We start from the raw sequence: 20,322 nt of genomic DNA, 5'->3' as shown, positions 1-20,322 counted from the left end.
GCTCAAGGAGCAGTTGTAGAAACTGACTCCAATGTATGTAATTCCCCGATCATCCCGATTCTTAAACGCACTGACCCAAATGCACCACCAGTTTATCGACTAGTGATTGATCTTCGAGAACTTAATAAATGTATCATACCCCAGTACCCAGTAGTTCCAGATATCTCTTCCCTATTGACTGCCATTGATTCCGAAGCTACGTTCTTCACTGTTATTGATCTCAAGAACGCTTTCTTTAGTGTCCCCATCCATCCAGACAGCCAGTTCCTTTTCGGATTCTGTTTAAATGGAAGAAGCTATAAATTCACACGTGCACCTCAAGGTTTCACAGAAAGTCCTAGTATTTACAGTCAAGCACTTAAACGACAACAAGACAGTATTCACATGCCAACTGACACTGCCCTGCTCCAGTATGTTGATGATCTATTGATCACAGCCCGTACAGAACGTGACTGCGAACGTGCGTCACTGACAGTCTTGTATTTTCTGGCAGAAATGGGGCACAAGGTGTCCCCTTCGAAACTGCAATTCTGTGTCCAGCAAGTGGTATACCTTGGACACTTGCTGTCCAAGAGGGGTAGACAGTTGACACCTGACCGTATCCAGTTAATTGCACATCTTCCACAGCCCAAGACACAGAAGGAGGTACGAGCTTTTATCGGCCTCACTTCTTACTGCAGACAATGGATCCCTCAGTACGCATATCTAGCCAAGCCACTGATACAATTGACAACACAGGAGGCAGCGACATCGACTGTCCTCCCTTGGACCCAGGAACATACACTTGTTTTCAATGAATTAAAGAAAGCTTTATGCCAAGCACCTGTTTTAGCGACACCAAACTACAGTAAACCTTTTACACTTTTTGTCACTGAACGTGATGGTACAGCATTATCTGTTCTCACACAAGATCAAGCAGGACAACACAAGCCTTGTGCTTATTTTTCTAGCACATTAGATCCGGTAGCCCAGGCTTTGCCTGCGTGCCTCAAATCAGTTGCAGCCACAGCTTTAGCTATCAGACAAAGTGATTCCATAGTGTTAGGACACTCCCTGACAGTACAGGTTCCACACTCTGTGGAAGTTCTTTTAAACCGAACACAGACTCAGCACTTGACAATTGCACGATTAACAGGATATGAACTGACACTGTTCCAGCCACACATAGAAATCAGACGCTGCAACATATTAAATCCTGCTACACTGTTACCCTCGATTACCTCAAACCCTGTAACACATGATTGTGTGGAAGTTATTAACACCATGACGAAGCCAAGACAAGACTTGACGGACATTGCATTACCTGATCCAGACCTGACACTTTATGTGGATGGTTCATGTATGAGAACAAGTACTGGAGAGTTAGTGGCCGCCTATGCAGTGACTACTGAAACTGAAGTTATAGAAACACATCGTATTGACACCCTGTCTGCTCAAGCAGCAGAGCTCATCGCTCTGACCCAGGCCTGCATACGAGCCAAGAATCTGAAAGTAAACATATATACAGATTCACGTTATGCATTCGGAGTCGTACACGACTTTGGAGTCCTCTGGCAAGAAAGAGGTTTCATGACCTCTCATGGAGCCAAGATTCAGCATGGCCTCCTCATTCAAGCTCTGTTAGAAGCAATACATTTACCTACATCTATCGCCATTATGAAGTGCAAGGCACATACGAAAGTCACTGACACCATTTCCCAGGGTAACGACCTGGCAGATCGAACAGCCAAGCTTACAGCTCAGACTCCAGACATTCCAGTTAACACGGCAAAGACAGACGTCCCAGTAAAGATGACTTGTATGACAGTTAAGGACCCTACACAAGACGTACTAGACATACAGACACATGCTACTCCAGACGAAATCAAGAAATGGTCTGAACAAGGAGGGGTCCAGACAGATCAGGGATGGTTGACGAAGGGAAAAGCCACATGGTTTCTCCCCAACTCTATGGTTCAAGTCATTATTAACACAGCACATAGTCCAGCACACTTAGGAGAAAAAGCCATGTTAGACAGTATCCAGAACCTCTGGTTTAACAAGCATTTACGAACAGCAGCGAAGCAGAAAGTGCGTACCTGCATGATCTGTTGTCAGTTCAATCCAGGTAAAGGTGTTCCCATGGAACAAGGTGGATTCCATCCTCCTGATCACCCTTTTGAAGTCCTCCAGATGGATTATATCCAGATGGATCGATGTCGAGGTTTCAAGTATGTCCTCTTAGTTGTATGCGCTTTATCCAGATGGACAGAAGCATATCCAGTCCCAGATTATACTGCCACGACCACTGCCAAGCAGCTGGTTCGTGAGTTCTTCCCTCGCTATGGTTTGCCCCGGGTCGTGTATTCAGACAACGGACAGCCATTCTCGTCCGAACTCATGAAACAGGTATCACTTCTGTTAGGGTACCAGTGGAAATTCCATTGCGTACGACATCCCGAGGCAGCTGGCCTCGTCGAGAGACACAATCAAACTCTGAAAATACGAATAGCGACGGTCTGTGCAGAGAAAGGTGTAGATTGGATGGTAGCCCTGCCGGTTGCCCTCTTCTATATGAGAATGGTCGCTCACTCCAGATCTGGTTTGTCACCCTACGAAGTAGTGTTCGGTCGTCCCCCAAACATGTGGGGTACACCTATGCCACGTAAAATCACCGATGTTGACAGTAATATGCTGACAGATTACCTAGCTTCCTTGATGTCTGCACTACTCTCTTGTCGTTCACAGGTCGCGGCTGCCTTTCCACACAACACCCAGGTGAAACCGCACGAGGTCGTTCCTGGTGACCTTGTGTTGGTCCGAAACTTCGATCGCTCAAGCCCTCTGGAGCCCCGCTGGAAGGAGCCAAAACTCGTTCTGATGACCACAAGGACCGCCGTAAAGCTAAAAGGAAGAAAAGGCTGGCTCCACTCCAGTCACATCAAGCGTTTCCATGGACTGCGTCCAAAGACTTTTTTCAAGGACTGCCCCGATACTGACTCTAAACTTCCCCTGTTAGAGAAAACTCCGCAGCAGGAGTATAAATTAAAGTTGAGGTCTAGCAAGTCAGACAGCGTTTAATTGTTTAAGTCCCCCTCGGGTGAAGCGGTTAGACAGGTTCCTGACATGTATAAGATAGACCCACATAGTGAGAGAGATAGACGAAATTTCAAGAAAATGAAATACAGTAAAGGTCTGCGAAGCAGATGCGTCGTTACGTTATTGTTTATGTTATTTCTGAGTCTTACGATCACATGTATAAGTTATATGCTACATGTATTCTTTCCTCCTCTTTGTTCACATGTACACCTTTCCTCTAATGATACTGTAGAGCACACATTTAGTGAACTACCCCCTCACGAGTTATCCTATCGACTTGCAATGCGCAACAATACTTTTATTCGTATGTTACATTATTCACACCAGACCAGCAATGCCACTAACTGCTGGGTATGTGGTCGACTTCCCCCTTATCAGACAGCGAAGGGAGTCCTGCCACTCTTTCCCTATCCGTTTTCACACAATGGCTCGTGTGGAGCATGGTTTACGTTAACGTCATCTTTAGACGATAAGTCCACAGCTTCCCTTCTGAATACAGTTATGAATGAAACATGTTTCCCAGACAAGGAAGGTCTTTCCCATAGGACAGGGTTAGATCTAGAAAATGAAGTATATGATCTAGGTAATTTTTCCTCTAACCTCATGGTTTTGAATGTTCAGTCCGAGACCACTCCAGATTTGCCTTCTATAACAGTTCTACCAGTGAAAGGCGAATTATGTGTTAGAAAGAATGGTTCAGTACACTTAGGACACAGTGATTGTACTACTGTGGTCGAGTGCAGTGACAGTGGGAAGTCTACTTTCAAAGCCTCACGTCATTCTTATTTTATATGTGGTCAGACCGCTTATATACGTTTGCCCCTAGATTGGGATGGAACATGTTACATTGCATTCCTACTGCCACCAGTTTTCCTGGCCCCATCCGATTATCACCGAAACACACATCTAGTACACGTCAGATATAGAAGGGAGATCGAGTCCCCAATTGTCGATCAGACTGAAACTAGGTAACTTAAAAGAAGAGCAGTCTGCTATGAGATTTGTTGTTCTTCAGAACCGCCTTGTTCTTGACGTCATACTGGCCGATAGGGGCGGAGCTTGTAGAGTCATCGGATCTAGTTGTTGCATTTTCATTCCTAATAACGCACCTTCTGTGTGTTCAGCCATAACTAGACTTCATAAAATAGCCCATCAGCTACACCAGAATCCAGGCACTTGGACTTGGTCCGGCTGGCTCTGGAGTGTAATATCTGCATGGGGATGGAAAGTACTGTCATTCCTAGGAGTAGTAGTAATGATCATATTCAGTTGTTGTCTCTGTTTACAATGTGGCCCTGCGATTTGCGGCTTGTGCGCTACATCTTGTATTCCACGTCCACGATCCCATTCCCAAATGAAGAAAGACGAGCAAATGATGCTGTATGAACAGATAGATGGTCTTATGAATATTGATGTTTCCTGAAGGAAACGTAGGGAACAAGGAGGGAATGAGGAAAATCTAATTTTGCCCTGCTATGTGTCCCTACGTGTTCCCCAACATGTAACATATATGTGCATGATCGCTATGCATATTTCCCTTCATGACCGAATAAAAGACGCATTTACAGTTGCGTCCAACGTTATTATGTCAGTTATCCAGTCCTCCGTGAAAGCAACGTGAATTAGGCTTTTAGGCCTATGTTGCCAACGTCTTTACATTGTGCACGATAAATCATCAAGATGCACCTGTTTCTAGGCCTCACAGGGCCCGGACACCAGATTCAAGCCTCAAGTCTCCTGAACTACTCCGAGAGATGCAGCCCCGCCCGCATCCCTGACCCTTCACTCACTTCCTGCCAAGCAGCGCGGTGCCCGGCCTGGCCTAGCCTGCTTGCCAAGAATATGTTATGCCTACAGTTATCTGTTCAGCTCCCCGGTTTCACATTCCTAGCTAACGAGCAGCATAAACATATCCATCTATAGTCTAGTCTTCCTGTCTCCATGCAAGTGATTTCCTGAATTAGTATCCATAGAAGATCCATAGTTCACGCAATACATGAAGAAATATATGCATGCACTAGCTTTAGTGACAAGTAGCCTTTACCCAGATGACTTTTAGAATCAAGCAACATGTACTCTAAACACAAGATATCAGATATGCTATAGGTACAGGTCGTTCTGACATCCCAGACTTTAGTCTCCTCTTTTAGTGCTAGGAGTCAGGGCCCCCAGCTCTCCCCAGTTACACGTCATGACTCGTTTTTTCGCGCACCAGTAGGTTAAAGGTTCCAGCTGCCCATGAAGCCCCCTCCATGTGTCCACCCACTTATGACACTTCTGTGACGTCTACATCACACACCTCCGTGCACGCCCTGTGCACGCCTTCTTTTCACGCCCATATGTTCTTATCTTTCGTTTGTCACTTGTTACGCCTACTGTATTCAATGCAACTGTATGGTTTTACTATATATATTGTATGATGTCAATGAAATGTTGAATGTCCCTTCCTGAGCCTTAGTAGGTGATGGAACCCGATATCCATTGGCTCGAGCCACTTAATTAAAGCCCGTATGACTCAGATACCACGGAATACCCACCCCAGTTTCAGAAGAAGAAAGTTGCCACTTTGACTGCAAAGTATGCCTCCGATGGTAAGAACCCTGCTCCTCTACATGAGTTGGGCGGTAACAATCCTTGACAGCGCGGCGGAGCTTACCATAGTGCGGCAGACACTGAACCTGCATCTGGAGGCAAAAGCAACTGACACTTTTATCACAGTAGAGACAGCTGATACTCGAGTTGCTCATCTTGATAGGCTTTATGAAGTAAGCCTTCAAATTGAAGGTAATATTAAACGCCCAATTAAAGCAGTCTTTTGGTAAAATCTAACTTCCACTTATGATGTTTTGTTGGCAGAGGTTGATTGGAATTCCCCTTTTGTCCTAGCTTCCTCCAAAGGGGAAGATGTTTTTCTACCCAGTTTTTCACAATATGTTTCTGATGACAATAAAATGGTTTACGCATCCAAGTGGGCTTTATTCTTAGCCTCAGCATTATACTGCAATCAGGTTGGTTGGGACGAGGGTTCCCTGGTTCATGTAAAATCTTTGCGTTCCACACCACAGTATCCAATCAAACGAGATGCTAAAGCGTCCGTAAGTGACATTTTGACCCAATTGGGATATCAGGGTGTGATTAAACCATGTGTTTCATCTATGAATAATTCTCTTTGTCCGATATTGAAACCGGATGGTTCTTTTTTTTTTTTTTTTTGAAAACCTTTATTGTGCACCAATGGTATACAGTTACGGGCCCACAACCAATCTGGCCGGCCTCGAAAGCAAGTCATTGCACGTAAGACAACCATAAGAAAGAAATCTCAGCAGTCCCCAAGGACAAAAACAGCAAGTATCCTAAATCTCACGGAAGGGGAATGGGACCACCGAGTGTAGGAGTAAATAAGGTTCATTTTCTAAATTATAAAACAAGAAGGATCAGAGACCATACAGTCCATCGAAAAACACAGAGTGGGGGGAGGAGCCTAGCCTGGAACCATGATGGCCGCCTGAACCCTCGGCTCCGCTGCCCCGCTCTACTCCCCTCCGTGCCGTCCCGCATCCTGTCACTTATCCGGTCTTCCTGAGACGGTATCGGACTCGGGGAGTGCTGCTGATTCCGGCGGTGTGCTTCCCGACGTGATCCCTTCGACGGGACGGATTGAGCGTCCCTGTTCACTTTCTGCTGTTAATGGCGGCGACCGGGTCTTTGTTCTCGGAGCAGACGAGCTCTGGCCACCACAACAACGGCTACAGACAGCAAGGCGCAGACGACCAGCGAGAAACGGCGGCCGCTTGGAGTTTCTGCGGTGACACGCTCTCACTTATTGTTACCCCGGCACTGTAGCGGTTTGTGCTACATTTGTATCTCCTGTGCCTTCCCTCTACGGAACAAGGAGGGGGGCCATTTTGTGCCGTGTACACAGCGATTGTGCCTGGTGGATTACCCGACTACAGGGGTGTTTGCTATAGCCGACGACACACTATATTCGTGTGCCACATTGCTATGGAACTTGCTGCCCATGTCCCCGTGACCTGGCTGTGCTTGCCGGGGCGCTCGTGGGAGGACGAACTGCGAGAGAGGGATGCCGGCGTGTTGGCTCGAGGACTGCCCCTGGTCGTCGACCCTCGTTTACATGGAGCTGCATTATCCTCCTCTCCGGAGGTTCCCCTCCAGATCGCTGAGATTCTGAGCGCCCTGGCTGCCTTGCGTTCTGATTGGATTGGTCACGCCCGGGACCTGGGGGGCCGCTTGGATTCTGTCTTATCTACGCTATCCTCAAATCGAGATGGAGATCGCATGCTGAGCGCTTCGCCACACCCTGATCCTGTGCACGGTGAGCTGTCTATCCGGATGTGCATGGAGGCGCTGGAGGTGCGAGAACTGGCTTCTGCAACGGCACTGTCTGCTACAATCATGGAGTGGTGTGAAAATCCTGGTCCGGCGCAGCTGCGGGGGAGTCGCCTTTGGGCGCCATGTTTTGCACTTTGTTCTGGTCCGGCTGGAGATTCTTCCTGTGGTGTCCTGGGCGCGCCGCTTCTGTTTCCACTGTTCACCAATGGGGACCCGATGTTGCGCATCGCTCTTCTCTGTGCACCGCTGACTTTGTGTTGGACTGGCCTTAACGGACGGCGCCCTGTTTCGCTGTGGTACTTGCAGTTGTTCACATTACTCTGGTGGGTGGTTTTATTTTTGCCCCTCGCTGCCACTCCGGATCGTCAGGGACAAGGTTGACATTGCCTTTCACTGTTGTTTCCTGTTGTTGGCTTGCTGGGACTGTGATGTGTAGACAAGGGAACTGGACGATGGATCTGTTTTAATGGGGGATCGATGGGTTGGGCGGCCGTAAATATCCTGGTGTTTCCTTTTAGGACACGTAATTCTGGCCCTTCTCCGGTTTCATATGTGTATTTTCTTCTTCCTTTCTCTTCTTTCTGTATTTCGGGTATTCTTTATTGGGCGACAGGCACGCCGTTACGGGGGGGGTAGGCCGTAGCCGATACGTGTGTGCAGGGTGGGGGGTAGGGGGGGGGGGGGGGGTCTTGGTTTCGTTTTTTGTTCCTATGGGCCTTCTTTTCCTTTCTATTCTTTAACTTTTTCTCCTTTTCTTTTTCCTGGGGTCAATGGTTCGGGTCGGGGTTGGGTGGGGGGTGATCGGCGCACTGCTTATTATGTGATTTTCAATCCTGCTCAGATATAACAGTGCGGCCATTTTGCTCCTGTCTTAATGCTCGTGGACTTCCTTGCTTAACATCGCCCGCCTCTGTTCTTGACGTATATTGCGACTTTTGATCCTTTCTAACGTCTCTTAATTGAATTTGTGTTATGAACATTATAAAATCAAAACCTTGCTTTCTCCTGCTTCTCGGTGGTATAAATGCTTCTGTGTAACTTTGATCGCTTGTACTTGTATTTACATTGCTACTGAGTTGCCGTATTGCTTGCTATTGTGCACTGATTTCTGTCTAGGCCGGCCGGTTGGTTGTGGGCCCGTAATTGTTTCTGATTTTGTGCAATAAAGGTTTAAAAAAAAAAAAACACAGAGTGGGCAATGTACACAGCAGGATGTCGACAAGGCAAAAGAATCATAATCGGGATAGCGGCACAAGATTATACTGGGCAGGATAAAAAGCATACAATCAAATTTCATACCTAGCATTACCCACCTCATATACGTAGGACAATCTCAATAATGTGAATGTGGACACCAAAAAGAGAAACGTCAAATGGCATAACACCCAGCCTCCATACTGACCCAAGAGAAGAAGGAAAAAGAGAAGAAGAACTAAGAAAAGAAGAGAGAAGAAATAAAGGACCATAGAAACTAAAAAGGACAAAACAAAACCCCTCCCCCCAACCCCCCACCCCGCACGCATGTAGAGGCTACGGCCCCCCCCCCCTTAACAGTGTGCCTGTCGCCCGAAAAACGAGTACCCGAAATATAGAGACAGAAAAGAGAAAGGAAGAAAAGGAAGAAAAGTTATATATAACAAACTGGAGGAGGGCCGATCATGCACACAGGCTCCCGGTCTCCCCGGCCATGTATTTATCCTCTACCCCAAAAGCCACAGTAAGCAACAATAATCGAGTAATACAATAAGAAATGGGGAGAACCATCATGCACTGCGCCAAGAAGTATATCACAGGAGCGCGCCAAACCGCTCCTCCGCCAGCCACACAAATGTCAATCGGTAAAGAAACCCACCTAGCCCTGGCCTGATCTTATAAGTCCCCCGAGGCATGCCCGCCGAATAAGTCCCGTCCCAGCCGATCTAGGAGAGCGGAGTGTCCACACATAGTAGAAGAGCGACTTGGGAATACAAAATGGACGTCGCCGACCACCGACAGAGTCATCTTCACTGACGACCCGCACCCCTAGGTCCATCTCATGACTCGTAGTCCATAGCAAGAATACAAGGGCGAGGAAAAAGGAAGCAGTCACAGGAGCCAACCGTTGCTGAAACAGTGTCTGGGCCATTAGCGGCGTTACGATAGATGAGGCCACCATCCCCTGCCGGGAAGGGAATCCTGCAGGATAGTTGAGGGATACGGACATCTGTTCATAAGTACCAACACAGTCTAGGGTCTTCCGGTCTCCACCGCACCCATGTGCAACCACAGTACGCCCCTCAAAAACAGTAAGGGGCCAGCCCTCACGCACCGGAGAGCCATCCGATCGCAGTCGCCCCGGTGTGAGCGTAATATCGTCAAGCTTCTTCCCCAACGCTTGAAAACCAACCTTCCAAACTGACTGTAGGTCATCGAGTGCAGCCAGAATATCACCGCAAGATAACGTGGGCTGTGTTTCCCTCATCTCAGCACTACTCGGTAACTCGCAGTCCCAAGAACAGTGTGTTGCGAGAGGCAGGTTAATACGCTGCATCTCGTTCAGGCAGCCATTACGCGGTTCCATCTTGTAGGGAGAGTGAAGGTAGGACAGGGACGGGTCTGGCTCGGATAGACAACAATCCGACTCTCGGGGGCCTGCAAAACACACATCCAAGGAGCGGTATACAGTGATGGTCATCCCCACTCCGAGTCAGCGCTCGCAGCAAATTCGGGAGCGTCCCATGAACACCGGGCAGAATCGAAGACGGAGCGGACACAGCGCACCCTGAGCGCTCCTCAGGCAGACAGTATTTCCAGCAAGCCCCCACCTCGAAGATGCAATCCGGCCGCGTCGTGTAGCAACCAGAGCTCCTGCCATAAATTTGCCCCCTCGGTATTCACAGCGTCCGGCGGACCGACTCCGCCCAGGCCCGGCTGGCCGTTGTTGACAAGCTAACACCCGGCCATGTTTCGCGGCCGAGGTCGCGGCTTCAGGGTCGCTGGGGCCGCAAATCAGTCTTGCGGATATCTCCGGTTAGAAGGCCGGCAGAGGCTACGGGATTGCGCGCGCGATGTCGGCGCATATTCACCGTCACCCCGCTGCAGTTCAATTTCAGGATCGTGAACAGGATGTCCGTGCGGGGCTCGGAGGCTTGAGGAGCCGGGAGCCTACACTTCCAGTCCGGTCGCCATCTTGGCTCCTCCCCTTGAAACCGGATGGTTCTTATTGTATTGTTTTAGATTACAGACATTTGAACAGTCATCTTCACACCTTTGAGGTTCAGAACATACATAGCTCTGCGTTAGTGAACAACATAGTTCGAAAAAAGTACAAACCCACTTTGGATATTTCCAATAGCTTCTTCAACCACTCTTTGGGTCTTTAGTGCATTGGGCAAACAACAGCGATATGCGAGATTGGCTGTGGGATATAAGAATAGCCCTGGTGTGTTTTCAGCACGCATAGTGTCCCTTTTGCATGAGATTGACCCCGATGCCTTCTTGTATGTCGATGACATATACTTGACGGTTGATGAACTAAAGCTGCATCTCTTGCGTTTGGACCACATTATCACACAATTTGCGAACTTTGGATACAAATTCAATTTTGCTAAGTCTCACATCACCTTCTTGGTGGTCCTTTTTCTTGGTTACAAACTCAATAATGAAGGTAGAGGGTTGGCCCCCCACTTTCTGGAGTAATGTGCACAATTGCAGCCTCCTTCTATGCTTAAAAAATTGCAATCCTTGCTGGGTTTTTTAAATTTCGGGAAGACATATATTCCTGATTATGCCCAGCGTATCAAACCTCTTTACTCATTGATACAACCTTCTTTTTCGTCTTCCAGTTGGCTTCCGGAACATACCACAATTCTTCGGTCTCTGCAGTCTGACCTGCTTGCGACCAACTTCTTGTTAACATGAGACAATTCTACAAATTTGGTCATAAGGATTGTACTAGGGGCATTAGGCTTTACTTACTTGACGTTCAATGAAAGGGACACAGTCTCAACTGCTTATAATTTGCATTTGTATACTTCAGCTGAGATGCGTTTCTCTTCTACAGAAAAGCTTTTGACAGCAGTCCAGATGGGGATTCTTGAGGAATGCTCTTTGGCTCAGGGTACACGCATTTTCATGGTCTCGCCGCTACCTGCTTTAGAAGCAGTCACTAAAGCTAGTGTCCCGAATTCCAAACAATGGGCTAGTTCTTTGACCTCGGCTGATGTCAATTTAGTCTTTGACCCTTCTTTGCAAACGCAGGAGTTTTTACAATATAAACATGTACATCCTCCTCCTTTATCACTACTTCCTCTTGATCAGTACAAATGCATTATTTATACTGATGGGTCTGTGCAGCCAGCCATTGGTTCTAAACACGCTTATTCAGCAGCCTGCGCAATTGTGGTAGGTTCGATTGTAGACAGGGATTTAAAATCTTCCTTGGTGCACACACAATCTCTTGGGGACTGCAAGGCTCAATTGGCGGAGCTACATGCTTTGGTTTGGGCTCTTGAATTTGCTGATGCAGGTGTTCCTACACTAGTAGTGTGCAATGTGTTTTACTGTGTACAAGCCTTCAATGACAATTTGTTTTTTTGGACACAAAATTATTTTCAAGATTGTAAAGGTAGCGCAATTAGGCATAAAATGCTTTGGGTCCGTATGCCAGCTCTTAAAGAAGGTTTGCCACTCACACATGTTATTCACACTTCAGGTCATCAGCGTTTGGAAACACATGCTGTTGGTAATTCTATAGCTGATGAGACAGCCAAATCAGCAGTAGCCACTTTTTCAATAGCAGAAGTCACTAGGTCTATGACTAAAATTGATGATGATATTTTTGCAGCAATTGCTGCTACGAAAGAGGGGACGGAGTTCCCTCAAAGTTTTCCTTCACGTTATACATACCAATTGTCGTCTGATCAGTTTCTATTTGTGACTATTCCATTCGTTGGGGATCGGCCGATTCCCAATGAGGACCGCAGACTTTCTTTAATAATAGCCGCACATGAAGGCGTTGCTTCTGCACATGCAGGAGTGGCAGCGACTATTTCACTTTTGCAGCAACGTTTTTGGTGGTGTGGTTTATACCAACGGGCACGTAAATATGTTCTTTCTTGTGACATCTGTCAACAAATTAAGCCTTCTACGGTTGCATGTCCACCACATACTCAACTTTACATCTCTAATCAGCCATTTGGCTGTATTTATCTTTATCACTGTGGCCCTTTGACGTCTGACACTGCTTTTAAACACATCTTGGTTGCAGTGGATTTGTGCACTAGATTCCTTTGGGTTTGGCCGCAATGCAGTGCTTACGCTCGAACTGTTATAAAAGATTTGCGTGTCTTTGTAGGGACATTTGCCTGTGGCAACTTCCATTCTGACCAAGGTCGTGCTTTTACCTCTAAGGATTACCAGGATGCGATGAAGTCTTTGGGGGTGCAAGTGCAATTCTCGTCTCCCTATTGTCCTGTGGGCAATACTGTTGTGGAGCGGATGAACAGTGGCTTAAAGCAATATTTAACAGCTTGGGTATTAGGTACTGTTCGGGGGTGGTTGGCTCATCTTTATGGAGTTCAACTTACACTAAACAATCTCCCTAGAAGATGTCTGGGTGAGCGGACCCCATACGAAATGCTCTTTGGCATTAAAACGTTTGTGCCAGACTTTGATGGGCTAGACATTGTGTCGGCTGCCGCAACTTTTGATGTAGATAACCACTGTGCTGTGTTACAGGACCTACAGAAAGCTTGTGATTCACAAGCAAAAGCCCAATTGCCCTCTGCCACAGATGCTGCAGTGCTGATTCTTGTTTCTGGCTGGCTTCCTAAAGTTGGAGATCTAGTCCGAGTGAAAGTGGAGAGCAAAAAAGAATTTGGTTCATCATACCGTGCTTTAGTCAGAGTCCTTGGCTTAAAGGGCACCCATAGTGTGATTCTACCTCCACTGCCTTGTCGCAAGGAGAATTGTTACATTTCAATCAAGCATGTCAAGCTACACCATATGGCCGATACTGAATAGTATGCCTACAAGCGTTCCACGCTGGGATCTTCCACTGAATCTTCTTCCTCGACTATTCCCCAACAAATGGAGGGGCAGATGGAATCTTCAATTGATTTGTTGCCTGTTTTACCTTCTACAGCTACAACTGTGGATAATGAGTATGCTTCTCCTCCACCTGAAGTTATAATTGGCATTCCTGAAAGTACAATTCATTCCAGAAAGTACAATTCATTCCACTACAAATGAAGAACATTTCAGCTGGGGTCCAGAGGTTACTATACATAATAGCTTTTCATCTGATATGTCTTTGCCATTGTCATTTATGGCAGAGCCCTGTACTTGTACCAGTCTCTTCATCTTCTAAGTTAAAAAAACACTCACTTGGTCCCACCCTGGACATACTTCTGGATGGTGCTGACGATGGTGTTCCTTTTCTTGTGGATTGGGTTTGTGACTATGTTTTTTTCTGCTAATTAATGGACATTATTTACCTGAACGCTCTGCTGTGAACTTGATTGATAGTGTTCCGGCCCCTCACACATCATCTCATATAGAGAAATGAGATGAGATCACAGACTAGTTAAATTTTAGTTAATATTTCAGCATTTCCAGTTCTTGCTGGCATTGTTTGGGATAAAGTACCATTCGATATCCCTGGCCCGACCAAAGTTTTAAACATCCCATACGTATTTCGTGTTTCATTAGATGTGATTTTGCCTAATATACACTTAGATGACTGGGATATTCACGCTGTTCATTCATTGTTCTCAGATTTGAAATTTTATACTGCTTTTGACACTGAAGATTTGTATTTACATTCTGCAAACTACGCTGATTTGTTCTGTTATCAACACTATGGCCATCATTTTTTGCACAAGACCAATACTCAAGAGACCATTTTTTAATTATACACAGTGGGAACATTGGCCTACACAGTTAAAGGGAAGTTCCAAGACCCAACTTTGTAAATTTATGTATTTTACTGGATACAATCTTTCAGACCCTCAGTCCTATTTTTTCAAATGAAAGATTCACAACTGAACCAAACTTCTGAATCTCACTTGCAAGAACTGCAGGTGAGATTCACTCACTGCTAAACACATATCTTCCCCTCCATTTGGAGAATTAATACACCAAATATTTAATGCCTCGGATACCGAGGGCTAGCCCATTTTTTAAAGTTGTGGGATCCGGTCTTGTCACCTCCTTTAAGACTATTTTTGGAGTAATACCAGCTTTTATCCATTCTATTTTTTCCAGCGCCTTTGGAGGGTTTCCCCTGGTGCTCCTATTAATTTGCGGCATACTTGTATTACTATTGCTGCTGTGCAATGGCTGCTCGAACTGTGGAGCTGCCAAACCCTGTCTAGTTGCAGTAGCATCGTGACCAGGTGGCACCAGCTATTTGCTGCAATGCCATTACACGCTCTTGACATCGACTACTGGCTCACCTTCTGTTATGCCAACTTTACCTGCATGCAACCTGTGTTCTAATGCCTCTGGTGCCCTTTTTAAAGGGGACCCGGATGTCTGCCTCTCCAATACAACCCATGCTGCCCTGGATTATGATCTGTTAATGGGTCCGTTAACAGCCCATGACAAGGAATGTTCCATGGGAAGGCGCCTTCTCTGCCACTTGAGAATGACTCACCACCATGCACCCTCATCTGCTGCCTGTGAATGACGACCTTATTGTGGTGCCAGGTAATGTGTAATGATTACATAATTACTTTATTTGATAAATGTTTAATACGAATTGCAAATGTAATTATGGAAGTCACTTCAAGTTTGTGCAAATATTTATGGTGAAGTAGACTCTCATGTGCTTAATTTAGTCTATCACATTGCAAGTCCCAGAATCCTCAGTACTGGAAATATAATTTCCAATTTCTTCCTCACAAGCAGTGGCCCATTTCTGTAGTTGAATTTGATGCAGTTTTGTCACTGGCGTATGAAATTGTGCATGAATTAGTAACCATTTTTTAACTATGTAAAAAGTTGTACATAATCATCATTTGTTGCATTTGTCTGTTGCCTTCTTCATTTGATTTCCACATGCAGCCAGAGACGATCCACCCAGTGAAGCAGAGGTACCTGCACTTACAGGAAGGCAACGTCATGGGGCAGATCAACCACTACCACTGGCACAAACTGTTATGTATATATATGGGCAGAAGTGGGTCCCATGTACTACATTATCATGAGACAACTTATAGATATTTTTCATAAACTCCATCACTAGTCTCACACATGTGTGCTTAACTATAGGTTGGTTGTAACTTATCAATTAGAATGTAAAATAATTCATACATATTGAGTGTTGTAAACTATTATTTTCCAAACAGTTCACATAAATATAATCATTGTGAAAGTAAATGAGCAGATATTGCTACTTTATCTAAGCATTTATTGCTGGTGTATGATATGGACCCAACATAATCAGTGATGTCTGTATTTATTTTGCATCTTCACTTATAATTCATGCTGAACATTAATTAAGGTGTCACTTCTTTCTGAAGCTGCTGGATTGAAGATCAAGTCTTCAGCCATACAATCAAGGACCCAGGTTCAGCAGCTGACATCACGGGGGATCTAAATACCGCACAAAGCTGTGGCTGGAGCATTGCACATCTTCATTATACACCTCAATGATACAGTGTGAGCTTTCACATGTAAGTTTACACAAACCATCTTGCAAGTAGAAGTAAGATGTAAATTGTCCATCCGAGCACTCGTTCAGTATCACAAAAGTCTTTTACGGTTTTCACCAGTCCATTTAATATCCAATTTCTTCAGTTGTATCACAAATCATAAGTCCCAGTTGTATTCCAAATCATAAATCCAACATATGAAACGATGCAGCCAACACGTGTTTCGTCTGGTCAGTAGGACCATTGACTTCCTCAGGGCTGCAACCCAAAATATCCACAATAAGTAACATTCTCTATATACATTATTTACAATTTAACCAAAGAATATCCTACTCTCTAATAGATTTCCTAGAGAGAGAAAAAGAGATGCATCCACAAGCCGTAAGATACTTCATAGTGTGTGCGGAAAGAGAGGACATGTAAACCAAAGTCGTGTTTTCATCAGTAATGCCTTGTGTTCAGACATAAAGTAAAATTAACTTAGACAACTAACGTTATGTCATGATCAAAGTATCCTAACTAAGGGTCCCTGGTGATGCCACAGATGCTAGGTCCACGCCCAATGAGACTGAATATTACAAATAATAAGTCCTCACCCTAACTTAGCGCAACAACATGGCAATCCGTACTTCATCTAAAACCATGAATTTGAGGACTCTTACCTCCAAACTTTAGTATCCAGCACCGTATTCCAAACTGTGTTTTCGATATCTATTCACGTAACATCCTGCAAGTATTTCCAAAAATATATATATATATGTCTCAAATGTACGTACTGTAATATTCTCACATAACACAATATTGTATTTATATGCAAAGTTGATTATGACTTCTTCGGTCTCTGTTAGACCACATAACCTTACAGAAACTTTAATTCTTACCTCCTAGTCTCGATTCAATATACTCCTTGTATTCCAATCCTATCTCTAATCACCACACGTGTACGTGTCTGTAAGTAAAATACACCATAATAAGATATATACTCTTATGTCCTTGATAACGTGAGAGCAACCCCTTTCTTTGGCTTACCGTTTGTATTAGTTCTCTCGCGTGTCAAATGGCGTTCTGCGCCAGCGCCATCTTGTAATGGCTTTTTATACTACGTTACTCCTCACGTCCTATCTCGCTGTTCACACTTATTATTCCTGTAATTACTATCCGTGTTTATTTAGACCGTATTTGAACACAAATACTAGTAAGTTCAGTTCAAAGTGAATCTCAGTAACTGAGCCGTGTTACTATACTCGTAATTCAAAAATCAACTCCGCACTCGTAATTTCAAAATCATAAATCTAATGCCTTTAGAGTGTTTAAAGTCCGCATCGTAGTACACCCCATTAGTTGGTTATGCCATATTGATTTAGTATTGTATTAATATTCGATTAAACACCAGGTATACAGTTATACTGATATGTCGCAAACAGACGCCATCTTAGGTCAGGCATAGTATGTCACCTACTATATTAATTCTCGTTCTTATCACAAATGTGTAATATATACTCGTAGAGAGTCTACATAGAATTATAATGTTCCAATTGTATATTATCCTTATCTCATCTTCCCATAGTAACAAGACGTCAGTGCTCATTGTTCGTGTATCCCGGGCATCCGCAGTACCCTCAGCCCCCCATTCCTCATGCAGTTGTTGAGCAAACAATTTGCACAACGGAGAAAAAGGTTCGGAGAGGTAGTTTAGAGTAGTAATTGGTAAAAGCTATGTACATCATCATATTTTCACGGCATATGATAAAGCTTTACAAGTAATCAAATGTAAATCATTTCTTAACACGAGCTGTTATTGTAGTGAGACAAGATAGTTAAAGTGTTGCTACATCATTCTGTTAATGACTGAGATGATTGCGGTAAGTGTTATAGGTGGGGATCATGGTACTCATACATCAGTATTATCAAAAGTATATACAAATTGATAACTAGTTGTTATTTCAGTCCTGTCTGACATATACATATACCTCCTGTCCCAGATAAAACTCAAATTCATGATCGACATTGAGCCCGCATTCCACAGCTTTCAATTTAATCAGCCATAGAACCTCCCTTCTTCTCAGTGTTAGAAGTCTGTTACCCCCACGGGGATCAGGCTTGATGTGATCAATTCCATGGTATGAAAAGTTGTGTTGATCTCGATTGTCATAATTCTGTACTATGTGTGATGCGATCGGATAACGTGTATCTCCGTTTTTTAGGGCTCTGAAGTGCTCAGCCATTCGATCTCTCAGCCTCCTGATCGTACTCCCCACATATATCTTCCCGCAAGTACAAGTAATAACATAAACCACGAATGTAGTATCACAGTTGATAAACATACCAATCGTGTAATCACCTGAGTCATTATAGTTAAATTTCTGAACTTTCTTTTTTGCCCATCTGCATGAAACACATCTCCCACATTTATAAAAACCTTTGAAGCTGTTTAGCCAATCAGTTTTGTTTGTTTTGTCAGGGTAGCTGGGACTTAACATATTCCTCAGAGTATTTCCCCTCTTAAAGGTCAGGCTTGGTCTTTCATAAATATATGGTCTCAGGTCCTGATCCATAAATAGAAGGTGCCAATGTTTATTAAGAATAGAAAAAAGTCTAGAGCTACCTAGACCATAGTTAGTTATTAGTCTGACCTTCTGATCTTTTGCTCTTGATTCTTTGCTCTGTCTAATTAGTGTGGATCTCCTTTTGACTTTCTTTACTCTGGATACTGCAGTCTTAACTACATCCTGTTTGTACCCACGATTCAAAAATCTATCTGTCATATCTGATAAATTCCTCTCAAAATCCAAATCAAGAGCACAATTTCGTCGAGCCCTGACCAGTTCACCATAAGGTATGGCATTCTTCTGGCTGCTGGGGTGGCAACTCCCAGCATGCAGAATCGCATTACAACTGGTTGGCTTCCTGTACATCTAACTCTTAATCTTGTCTCCTTCTATAAACAGCTCCACATCCAAAAAAGTAATACTTTGTCTGTCGTGAGCCGTAGTAAATCTCAAATTATATGCATTGTCGTTCAAATAATCAAAGAAACCCTTCAGTCTCTCCACTGAGCCTGTCCAGATTAACAGGCAGTCGTCTATAAATCGACCCCAATAGTGGATATACTGTATCCACTGACTCCCATCTTGGCCCCAGATTCGCTCCGCCTCGAACCAACCCATAAATAGGTTGGCGAAAGACGGAGCGAATCGTGAACCCATAGCTGTACCAAGGCGCTGCCTGAACCAGTGTCCATCAAATAAAAAAACATTGTTCTTCAATACCAGCTCAGTCATTCTCAAAATCATTTGGGTGTGATCGTACAATTCAGCTGCTCTTTGGCTAAGGAAATGATCCAAAGCACGTAAACCAAGAGAGTGGTCAATGATAGTATACAAAGATACCACGTCTAAAGTCACTAATATCATACCATCCTCCCATACAATGTCTTCCAACAGATTTAACACATGCTTAGTATCCTCAATAAAGGATGGCAGGTTGTAAACATATTGTCTGAGAAAACAGTCAATGAACTCAGAAAGATGTTCCGTAGGTCCACCTATGCCGGAAACAATAGGCCGACCCGGCGGTTTGTCCCGGCACTTGTGGACCTTGGGAAGAGTGTACAAACAAGGTGATCTTGGTGTATTCAAAGTTAAGTATAGATATTCGTCATGATCAAGAAGTGATTGTTCATACCACGCTTTGATTTCATTATTAATCTTAGCAATCAAATCATTCATTGGATTAGAGACTAGTCTCTCATAAAATCCTGTATCATTGAGTTGAGAGTAGACCTCATCGTTATAATCCTTTGTATTTAAAACCACTACGTTACCTCCTTTGTCTGCACTACGTATGGTTATAGACTTGTTATTGGTGAGTTCTTTCAGAGCCTCCCTTTCACCATGAGTTAAATTGTCTTGTCGTCTCCCAATACTCTTGGCTCGAGACATATCAATTTCTTTATCTATATCTGCACTGACCATCTTAAAGAACACATCAATAGTGTTGCCAGGTATAAGTTGAGGTGTCCACTTGGACTTTATTCTGAGTCCACTACTCTCACTCTGAAATCTCTCAATCTCTAGATCTTCCAATAATCTCAACATCGTTACAGGATCATCCTCTTTTTCAGTTAGTGATAAAAGAAGTTGCGTGTCTCTCAATTCTTGAATCGATACATCACTCAGTGTTTTATTTGCTTGTCGTTTCTCTTTGTCTGGCACATTTGCAAAAAACTTTTTCAACTTAAGATTTCTAACAAATTTAT

This window comes from Lissotriton helveticus, chromosome 5_1, assembly GCF_964261635.1.
Source record: "Lissotriton helveticus chromosome 5_1, aLisHel1.1, whole genome shotgun sequence".
Taxonomy (NCBI): Eukaryota; Metazoa; Chordata; class Amphibia; order Caudata; family Salamandridae; genus Lissotriton; species Lissotriton helveticus.
This window is presented reverse-complemented; position numbering follows the sequence as displayed.